Raw genomic sequence first — 11,925 nt, forward strand, 5'->3', positions numbered from 1 at the left:
TTGAATCCCCACTTCCTCCTTCCTTTATTAGCTCTGTCATTTTTTTTTTTAAAGATTTATTTATTTATTTATACAAGCACTGGGTATAGTCAGAAGCACGGGAAGTGAGAGAATTCACCAGAGACAGAGTGGGGAGCAGAGCAGGCAGAGGGACCGAAGTACACGCCATGTGGGACCCTCCTCCAGAGGCCGGGGAGCAGCCAGGGATCGAACTGGCACCACAGAGGCTGCGGGCAGCTTCCCAACCCAGCACTCTACTGCTGCGCTACCAGGGAGGCCCCATTAGCTCTGTCATTTTAAGAATGTTATTCGACATTTTTGAGCCTTGGGTTTCTCATTGTAAATTAGGCAACTGAGTTTATTAACTGATCAAATTAGCTAATATGTGTAAAGCATTGTGTGCTTACAGCACACCTTAAATGGAAGTTATTAAGTGGATTTCAGAGTATCTATACAAAGGAAAAAAATGGACATGACATTGGAAGGGAGGCTAGTACTGCTTAGGTTGTGAATATTTCACTTTCTATGGAGAGAAACATGTTCCTCATATTCCCTCTAACAGGACTACTTATAAGGATACACAGGGAACTAAGAATGAAAGGGTAGGGGGTAAGGAAGGCCAGGAATCCCAGTAGTGCCAGTGAGGCCTCTCTGTGTATGAATTTGTGACTCTACTGTCTGCAATCCTCTAACATGAAAATGCTACTAGTTCACAGATTCATCTGTGTTACTATTAAAGTCAGGAACAGCAAAAGAGTAAATTGAGCTGACTAATGTGATTTTAATAAAAAATGGAGAAGTATGAGGTGACCTTATTTTTCCCCTCTCTCTTTTCACTCAGGTAGTGAATGGAAAACCATTTCGAGATACAATTTGAACTGAATAGTCAACTGGAAAAGCAAATTTTTTTCACTCAAAAAGAAAATGGAAAAACTTCATGGGAATCCTTCAGGTATAGAAGCAGTGACAGATGTCTTATCAGTTGTGTTAAAAACTGATACAATATCAATTGCTCCTATTTGCTTTATTGTAGATATACTCTCTTCTATCCCTGCCTATGAACAAATGCAGCTGGTGAGTAAAAGATGGTTACAGGTTACACAAAAAGAATAATTGAAGGAAATTATGTCATCTTTCCCAATAGATTGCAAACAAAAGTTGAAAGACAGTGGCAAGGCCCAAATTAAGTATTTTGTTCAGTGCAGAGGCTCCTAGGATGTGAGGGATCCTGTAGCAGGTCTTGGGTTTAATTTCCCCCTTAGAAAAGGGCTTCTGTTACTGGTAAAAAATGTAAGAAAGTATCTCAGCAGAGAGACTGGGTAGCAAACTGAATGTATCTATTCCTAGTTAACACAGAAATACATATTTTACACCTATCTAAAAACATTCCCTTCCCAGTTTCTCTGGAATATACATATAGACACATTCGCATTCTTATGTATACATACTCATTATATATTATACATCCTATATTATATATCACATATTTGTATAGCATATATTCATATATATAAATCCAACAGCTAATAATCCACATTACCCTTTAACATGAAACTTCATTGAACTGATCTACCTCCTTCTTCCTTTGCAGCCCAGTGTTATCTTTCCCCCTTTGAGAGTTAAAGTTGATCCCTGATAAATTACTTAAGCTATGTTTAATATTTTACAAAGCACATTCATTTGTTTTCATCCCCATTCAAATACTCTCAAAAATGAGAAGGCCGAAAACATGACATAGTCTGGGTCCAGAATATGCTTAAAAACAGCCTGTTACTCAGAACTCTTGCTGAGCTTTTTTTCAGCAAGAAACATATTGAAGAATTCACAGAAAAACATGGAAATCTTGTTAAAAAAAAGAAAGAAATCAAGGGGACTTGATATGAAAATTAAGGCACAATATTCAACTGAACTGGCATTTTATATATATAGTATTATAAATATAATTATATTATTATATATAGTATTATATTATTATATAATACTAATTTGTTCTTAATTAAATGTATTAACATTTGATTAATACAAATTAACACAAATTAATTTCATGACTATTATCTGAGTCTTGCAACAATCCTGTGAGGCAAAATTTAATAGTATTCTCTCTAAGATATGTGGTGGTAACCTTAAAGAAATTAAGGGATTTGCTCAGAATGAAGTCTGAGAATATGGTAGTAGATTTACTCCCTCTAAAAAGACCTATGACCATTTAATTACACCATCCTGTGCCAATACCTCTTTTATGCTGTTTATCAGATAACATGTTTTTAAATACCTATAATTAGACCAATAATTTGATTGCTGCAGTCCAAACATCCTGAGGACTAAAGCATCTATGGAGATTGCTCTTTGAAATAACTGCAAACTTCTAGTGAAAGAAATAGAAAACGATTTATTATTTTGTCAATAAAAATTGTCAGAGAAATCAGCAATTTTGCACTTCTTTTTGTTATTTTAACCAGATATATCCTTATTTCTATGTCTTAGAAATTCAAGAAATAATATTTTTACCTCCATTAGAAAAACGGCAATTTTTTTTGTCTGCCATGGGGTTATATTGCCACCTTGTGGTCTTAAAGAGGGTCTACAAGGGCTATTTTGAACTTAGGGTTTAATGATAGGTAGAGTTGTAATACTACTTATAAAATAGAAAATACCACCTACAGAATATATGATGTTCTTGCTGCCTACTTCTTGATAGTCCTCCCCCCAGTCCTCGCTCAATAAACTGGATGTTATTAGCTTCATAGAGAGCAGTAAGTGCAGGTGTGACATGGTAAAATACTTCATAGCATAACCAAGAATATTTGTTTTTCGAACTGCTGCCGTTGACTATTTAACATATTCATGTTGACAAAAACTACTTATTTTCCTTGATGAGTTCTTGTAACACTGAAAGAAATGGTGGTTCTCTAAGAGGTTGAGGTCAGGAGACAGAGAATTACATTTCTCTTCAATGAAGTACAAAAGTAGTATTAGAAGAACTAAGAGCCGGGGCACATTCCAAGATGAAAGAGAAGGTAATCAAAATCAGATTCTTAAGGAACTGATTTCCATTTGCTGGGCAGGAACCAAGCATGAATAATTGGGTATTCTTACACAGTGGAATCCAGGAGGGGTTGTCTGAAAGCAGGGATTAGGAATGTAACCAAGGAGTTTGTACTGGAAGAAGCCAACGACTGAGTAAAAAAGCTTTGGGATCCTAGAGTCCTCTATCCTGTTAAGAATTATCTCTTGTCTACGGACAAAGATATGCCATCTCATTCTTCATATAATAACAATTATTTGTAAAATTCAGACATGCACTATGTAATGCAAACATTTTTAGTTTTCTATTAGATTGATTAGAGAAAAGGGATTAAATTTATTGTTTTGTGGGCAAGTCTGAATTCGAACATTATTTGTAAATTTACTGATCCTTTAGCCTTACTGGAGATCATTTAGGCATATTTACGACACTGATGTCAGTTGTTTGAATGCTAAGTTTGAATAACTTCAAATTGAAGATTTGCTTGTGGACAATAAAAGGCATGGACACTAGTTTTTGGCCAGTATATGTGTAAGTTTTTAAAATGTTATTCAAAAGAAAAATAAGAAGTGTTTAAAATGCTATTTTTTAAAGTGGATCATTAAAACAGGTTTGCTTTTTATTTTAGGAAAAGTATTCACTTAAGGGAGAGAGAAGTTCTGATCCTTGTTCTCATACAGACTAGCTACAAACCCTAAACCTTCTTGAGTATTACTTTTCACATTTGAAAGTAGTATTGTATGCATAAATAAATAAATCTTAAAAAAATAAAATTTATAATAAAAAATCGCAAAACTTTTACTTCCCTTGAATTAACTGGGCATACATTTTCTAGTCCTTTTTATTTGCATCTACAAGATAATATTCCTAATATTCCTCCCAGGAATTCCTATCCATGTCCTACAAAGATCTCTATGCATTCACTGAAATCTAGAATCTGTTTTCAGTATTCCAAATAAGTAAAAGTGAAGGCCAATTAGGTGGTGTCATCTCTAATGAGCCATGACTATTTTCCAGGTTCTCATTTCTTTTTCACTGGACTTCAGTCTTCTTCATCAGACACCAATTAGGAAATGAAACTAAGGATTCAGTCTTTATGGTGCCTTATGTGCAGCCCACGAATGATTCCTCAGTAGCATTTTGAGTAATCTTTCAGTGTTTTGCTCTCTCTAGTAGCACATGGCAGTGCATGCCTTTTTCTCTTGGATTAGCTTATTTAGGCCAACTCATAGTGCCTGTGATGCTGTGCCACAAACAGGGAAGAAAATTTGATTGGCCGATCTATTTTTCTACTTGTCTATCCTATCCAGCACTGCCATGGCCTTAGTTGATGATTAGTATATAGAGTGAGGTTCTTTTATTTTGACTCTTTAAGAATCACTTGAATAACTTATTAAAAATATATATTCTGGGGCCTCCAGTGGTGGTGCAGCGGTTGAGCGCTGGGTTGCGAGGCTGCCCGCAGCCTCTGCAGCACCAGTCCGATCCCCGGCCACCGGCGAGGGTGCCACCAAAAAAAAAAAAAAAATATATATATATATATATATATATATTCTGGGCCTCCCTGGTGGCACAGGCCATTGAGCACAGTGCTGTGAAGCTGTCTGCAGCCTCTGCATGAGGGTTTGATCCCAGCTGACTGGTGAGAAGCCCATATGGTGCAGCAGACCTCTCCTGTCCCGCCCACTGCTCCCCTCAGCAGTGTATTTTGCCAGTCTGCCTGTTCTGTTCCCTGCTCTGTCTCTAGTGAATCCTCTCACCCTCCCATGCATCTGGCCTGCTGCACCTCCCCCTGCAGTGACCCTCAGGGCTAATGGCTGTTGCCATGGTCCCTGAGGTCCGGCGTGGGCAAGGAACCATGCGCGCAGGGGGAGAACAGCAAACTCCCTAAGATGCAGAGAAGCCGAATGCCTGTCAAGAAATAATGACCACCAGAAGCTGCCACAAAGATGATTAAAAGAAATGCTGACCACTTGGAACCTTATCTCGCTTTCTCAAGGCCCATAAACTTTATTCTGCTACAGCTGTCTCTCTAAAAACTTTCCTTTTTCTGGTCATTGATTGCTAATTAAAAAACATACCTAATTTAATAATTAGGCTAATACAAATGAAACATTACTAAACACTGTGTTATAATAGAATTGTTAGTTTAATAATCTTTCTATTATGTGCTTAACTTTAGTACCTTTTGATATTAACTGCATTATAAAATAAATTCACCCATGACAATTAATTATGATAGTTAGAAAATAATTATATAGAATAGTAAAAAGAATTTATAGCCTATCCAATTAGGAATGAGGATAGATGTAACTTCGGACATAAATCACTGCCCTGTCAATTAAGCTAAATTTATGAGCAAACTGATCTCTTTGATGCTTTTAGAAAAAACATATATATACTGACCACTAACTTAATAAAGACGCACTCAGATTTTCACTCTCTTGAAGTGTGTCTGTGTGTCATTTATTCATCGAATCCCTGACCACCCTGCGCAATCTCTCAACCCTGAGACGGTCTCATCGTCCATCGCTGTGCTGGTCCGGATCCGCCACCGACGGCAGATGGCGCGTTTGACGAGAAGGATGCGTCACCTTCAACTTCTGCGGGAGCATCCCAACCGCCTTCCAACCTGGGGTCATATAAAGGCCCTCGCGATGATGGCTGAACACCTGGTGCAACAAAATAATGTTCCACGCACTGCCTTATCAATTTTCATGGCAATTATTGCCATTTTGGCAACTCAGTCTACGCCCGTACAAGCGGCACATTTCTGGGCTTATGTTCCCGAGCCACCTTTTCTGCACCCAGTTCCCTGGACAGAAAACTCTGTCATAAAAGTTTATGTAAATGACACCAACCTTCTTGGTGGCTTGGCTGATTTTCACTCTGAACACATGGTTTCTTCTCCTATTGATTATGAGGGCCTATCTGATGACCCTCCACTTTGTGCCTATGCTAACTCTGTATCCCTTCCTGGTTGTATGATGCTACATTATGTTTTCATGTTCACTGATGCACCACCTCGCACTCCCCCTAAAGACCATCAAACAAACAACAAAGACCGTGTCGTCTGGGATTTAACGTTCATGGCCTTGGAACAATTAATGGCAGACGATGAAATCCGCACCTTCTCCTCACCGCCCTTTACTCCCCCTTTTCCCAACTGTGTTCAAAAATACCGGGATGTTGACCAATACTGGGATTCACTTATTTCCTACCCAGTTTGGCTGCACTGTGGTTTTTCTCAAGCAATGCCTATATCCCCTCTTATGTCTCAGTTTACTGTATATGATTTTTCATTTGCTGTTCCAACCCTTCCCTATAGAAGGTTCTCTGTTGGATGGGTGCCACCTATGTATGCTTTTAATCATCACAATAAGACTTATTTACAGCCTGAACTTTTTCGTCTCTTCGCTGCTTTTGATGATGTAATTTTCAGACAACCTGGACAGGACACTGCTAAGATCCCAGTGCGTGCCTGCGTTGGATACCCCTTTGCTCTACTTCTGGGAAATGCCACAGCTACACGCATTCAATTGCGTGGGACTTCTTACTCTGTACATTGTTCTGGCTGTGTTATTACTAATTGTATCACCCCCTCTCTTGCTCGTATGTATCCTGTGGTGGTCTTACTTAAAAGACCCCCCTATGTTATGTTACCTGTTGATTTACATGATATGCCTTGGTATGATAATACTGCCATGCAAGTTTTAGATGAAGTACATGCCCTTCTTCGTCCTAAACGTTTTATTGCCACCCTTATTCTAGGAATTGCTGCTCTAATTTCCCTGGTTACCTCCTTAGCTACTTCCTCTATTGCTTTAATTCAGGAAACTAAGACAGCTTCTTTTGTAAATGACCTTACCAAAAATGTGACCATGGCACTCTCTGTGCAGCGGGACATTGATTACAAGTTAGAAAGAAAGATAAATGCCCTGGAAGAAATTGTTATTGCCATTGGAGATGAAGTTCAGCTGCTTAAGCAGCAATTATCCACTCGCTGCCACGTTCACTTTCGTTTCATTTGTGTTACACCTTTGCGTTATAATTCCTCTCTACATTGGAATCTTACTAAACATCACCTATTGGGCATCTGGCATGACAATGACCTCTCTCATGACCTTGCATCTCTTCAGTCTGAAATCTCTGCTGTCAGTAAATCTCATCTAGATACTTCAGTCTCTTCCTTTGCCCATTCTCTGGCTTCCACTCTCCAATCTTTAACTCCTACTCACTGGTATCATCTTGTTCTCTCCTTCCTTGTTCTTTCCCTACTTGTCCTGCTTCTCTGTTTGTTTATTCCCTTCTGTGTCCGCTCACTTCACAGGTCCATCTACCGCATCCAGTGTGACATGTATGCTTACCAACTTCGTTCTAAAATCAAAGGGGGACCTGCTGCACCTCCCCCTGCAGTGACCCTCAGGGCTAATGGCTGTTGCCATGGTCCCTGAGGTCCGGCGTGGGCAAGGAACCATGCGCGCAGGGGGAGAACAGCAAACTCCCTAAGATGCAGAGAAGCCGAATGCCTGTCAAGAAATAATGACCACCAGAAGCTGCCACAAAGATGATTAAAAGAAATGCTGACCACTTGGAACCTTATCTCGCTTTCTCAAGGCCCATAAACTTTATTCTGCTACAGCTGTCTCTCTAAAAACTTTCCTTTTTCTGGTCATTGATTGCTAATTAAAAAACATACCTAATTTAATAATTAGGCTAATACAAATGAAACATTACTAAACACTGTGTTATAATAGAATTGTTAGTTTAATAATCTTTCTATTATGTGCTTAACTTTAGTACCTTTTGATATTAACTGCATTATAAAATAAATTCACCCATGACAATTAATTATGATAGTTAGAAAATAATTATATAGAATAGTAAAAAGAATTTATAGCCTATCCAATTAGGAATGAGGATAGATGTAACTTCGGACATAAATCACTGCCCTGTCAATTAAGCTAAATTTATGAGCAAACTGATCTCTTTGATGCTTTTAGAAAAAACATATATATACTGACCACTAACTTAATAAAGACGCACTCAGATTTTCACTCTCTTGAAGTGTGTCTGTGTGTCATTTATTCATCGAATCCCTGACCACCCTGCGCAATCTCTCAACCCTGAGACGGTCTCATCGTCCATCGCTGTGCTGGTCCGCGGCATGGCCTGTACCCTAGTTCTTATGTAAATAAAATCTTAAAAATAAATAAATAAATAAATAAATAAATAAATAAATACATAAAAATATATATTCTGAGACTTAGACTCAGAGACTCTCATATGGAAGGTCTGAGGTAAGGACGCAGAAGACATTTGTATTTTTTAGCAGACATTTCAATAGGTGTTATTGCAGAGCACAATTAGAAAGAAAGAGATTGGGGACCTATATCCCTCAGCGAAGGGTGTGCAGGACAGCCTAGCATCACTTACGACAAGAGTTACTATAAAGTCTGTGTCAACAAGTTCTGTTGTGTCCCTCAGTCCCTCGCTATTGCAAAGTGGAAATCCTGGAAATCTTTGATTGTTTCAAGATCATCAAATTGGTGTCCCTTATTTCAGTCTTTCTGGACTACTATAACAAAATACCTCAGACTGGGTGACTTATAAACAACAGAAATTTATTTCTAGGAGGTTGGGAAGTCCAGGGACATAGTGCCAGCAGATTCAGTATTTGGTAAAAGCAACCTTTCTTGTTCAGAAATGGCATCACCTTCTGTGTCCTCACCTGGTGAAAGGGGTTAGGGAACTCTGGTCTTTCTCATAAAAGCATCAGTCCTATTCATAAAGGCACCTTCCTCATGACCTAAGCATCTCCCAAAGGCCCCACTTCCTAATATCACAATATGAATTTGTGGGAAACACAGACATACAGACTTTGTCACCCTTGTCTCTCTCTGCTTCCTATTTTCCCATCAGTGCATCCCTCCTTATCTGTACCCTGACAGTTTGGAACCTTCAAGGCAGCCTCTGTCAGCTCAGAAGATCCTGTTCTTGAAGCCAACAGGACTAATTGACATGGGTGGTGGTGCAGAGACAGAGATACATTTTTCAGGGAGATATTTAGTCTCACCTCAAACATCCTTTAGAGGACTGTCAATCAATTTGTAGAAAATCAATTCAAAGAAACCCAATTTGCTGAAATCCAAATCCTTGTATATATTCTTCTGACAGTAATCTTAGTAGCATTTTGAGAAATTTTCAATTTGCTAACAACTAGGATTTATGGAAATAGCTTAGCATTTAGTATAATCATTGAAAAATATATTCAGAAAAAGAATATGTTCAGGTTATAAGTTCACATATATAAAGAGTTCTCCTAAAAGCAAGTTTTGGGTTAATTGGATAATTTGGAATCCTAGGTAAATATGGCCTCACTGCAAATTAATTCTTTGATAAATTGACTTTCTGAAGTATTCATTTTGAGATAATTGTCTAGTTTCCCTTCTGAAGTACATTTTAGCTTTCCAAAGGACATAAGTTCCCTTTCTTTTCCTTGCTTAGCAGGAGATGCTTGAAGGAAGAGATGATTTTTTTATCTCTATCATGCACTTGGCCCTTTTAGTCTTCAGTGAAAGAAGCCTCTCCTCATTCTCAACTTTTCCTCATTTATGCTCCACTGTGAGATAAGAGAAAATATATATTGGCCTCTGCCCCTAGTTCCTGACACAGTGCTCCTGAAACTTTTGTGATTTCCTAGGTGATAGAAGTGTCTTTTTGTTCTAATGAGCAACACTAGGTGGGTTCCTGGATATAGGCTGGTCCCCATGCAAACTAAACTGTGATTAGAAGCTTTGAATTATCAGCTTTACTTCCCATTTCTCTTGAGAAGGAAGAAAGGCTGAAAGTGGAATTATTCATTGGCCATGCCTATGTGATAAGGTCTCAAAAAATTCCAAAAGTATGGGTTTTGGAGACCTCACAGGCTGCTGAGCATGTGGAGAACTGGGGAAAATGGCACACCTTAAAGGGCTCTTTCTCTCTACATTGCTCTATGATCTTTTCCAGATAAACACAATCTGGATATTCATCTATATCCTTTATCATAACCTTTTATAATAAACCAGTAGTCCAGTAAGTAAAATGTTTCTCTGAGTTCCATGAGTGCTCTAACAAATTAATCTAGCCCAAGCAGGGGCTCATGGGAAACTGATTTATATAGCTAGTTGACCAGGCATACAGGTAACAATGTAGACTTGCAGCTGGTATCTGAAGTTCAAGGAGGAAGTTATGGGAACTTCCAATCTGTAGTTGGTTTAGTTAGAAGTACAGGTAACCACCTAGGACTGAACCACCTAGGACTGAACTCTTAACTTTTGGAATCTGATCCTATTTCTCCTTTTTTTAAGATTTATTTATTTTATGCATACAAGAGCTGGGGTGTAGGCCAGAGGTGCAGGGGGTTGAGAGGATTCACCAGAGACACAGTGGGGAGTAGAACAGATGGATCTACTGAAATACACTGCTGAGGGGAGCAGCGGGCAAGACAGGAGAGGTCTGCTGTGCCATGTGGGTTGACTCCCTGGCCGGGGATCGAACTTGTACTGCAGTGGCTGCAGATAGTTTCATAATGCTGTGTCTTAACCCCTTGCACCCTATCTCTTGGTAGATAGTGTCAGAATCAAGATGAATTGTTGGATAAACAGTTGAAGTCAAGAATGGCTTGTTGTAGGTGTGGGGAACCTCTCTCTTCCACATGGAAAACTGGTGATCAGGACAGCCAAAAGACCCACACAGTGGCTTCCACCTCTTTACTCATTCTCCAGCTTTCATCTTTTGTTCATCCTGATATCTCATGCTATTTCTCTGAGTGTGATAATTTCCCTCCTTTGTTGTGATTCAGATTCTTCTTGTAATTATGCTGCTTCCTGGGGTCCTGCACAAGCACCCAGCCCACTTGGACCTTCCTGAGAGTGGTGACCTTAATGCAGCATCCAATCTGTCATGGTTCCACTGGGCTCACTCTGGTCATTGTCACCGTCAGAACATTCTTAGAAATTTTGTTTCATAAGTCATGAGTATATATATTAGAACTAGATAATCAGGCATTAATACTAATAACCCCAGAACACTATTGAGATCCATAAATATATTTGTGACTAAAATGACATAATGAAAACATTAATGAAGGCATGTTGGATTCTCGAGTGCAATAGAAACAAAGGAAGAAATGGAATTCCCTCAGCTATCTGATTGGCAGTAGATCTTTAGAGTCTATGAACTGCTTCCTGAGGTATTCAGACACAGACATGACCAAGTTTGTATTCCCCTCTAAGATCAGAATGGTCAATTTGGCGAGAGTTGCAGCCTCAATCAAACAGATCTTATATAACGCTACTAACAGTGTTGTCCACAAGGGGGCACTTGGTACTTTATCATGCAGGATGCTGTGTTCCTTCAATGGCTACCGTTGAAAAGTATTGCATATCAAGTCGCTATATTTAACTAATTGTATTCTCATGTTTTTCTTTTGTAAACATTCAGGAGAGTGACTTTTTTTACTTGTAGTTTTTAATGTGTTCTTCGGTATAGCAATTACCATTATTTCAAAAAATAGGTGGCCAAGAGAGCTTCCTTTGCTATTTGTGATAGAGAAAAAGGACTGTTTTTTTAAACCTAAGTATATCTGATTTCAGGTATGTAAATCGTGTACTGAAATTTCTTATTTTTACTTTATTGGTTCAACTTACTGTTGTGAAGTCACCCTTTACAAGCAAATTAAAGCAAGAACATAGGTGAAATATGACACTACCAGGAATGTTAAGAACTAATCAGTGTCAAAAGATACAATAGCTCTTATATGATAGAAGAATTAATTTTGTGTGTGTGATTATCTTTGGTTAATTTCATTTTCCATTTAATTATACTTTAGTATATGTTTCCAGCCTATGGGTTTC

The sequence above is a fragment of the Talpa europaea genome (assembly GCF_964194135.1).
Source record: "Talpa europaea genome assembly, chromosome: 6".
In the NCBI taxonomy this organism is placed as follows: domain Eukaryota; kingdom Metazoa; phylum Chordata; class Mammalia; order Eulipotyphla; family Talpidae; genus Talpa; species Talpa europaea.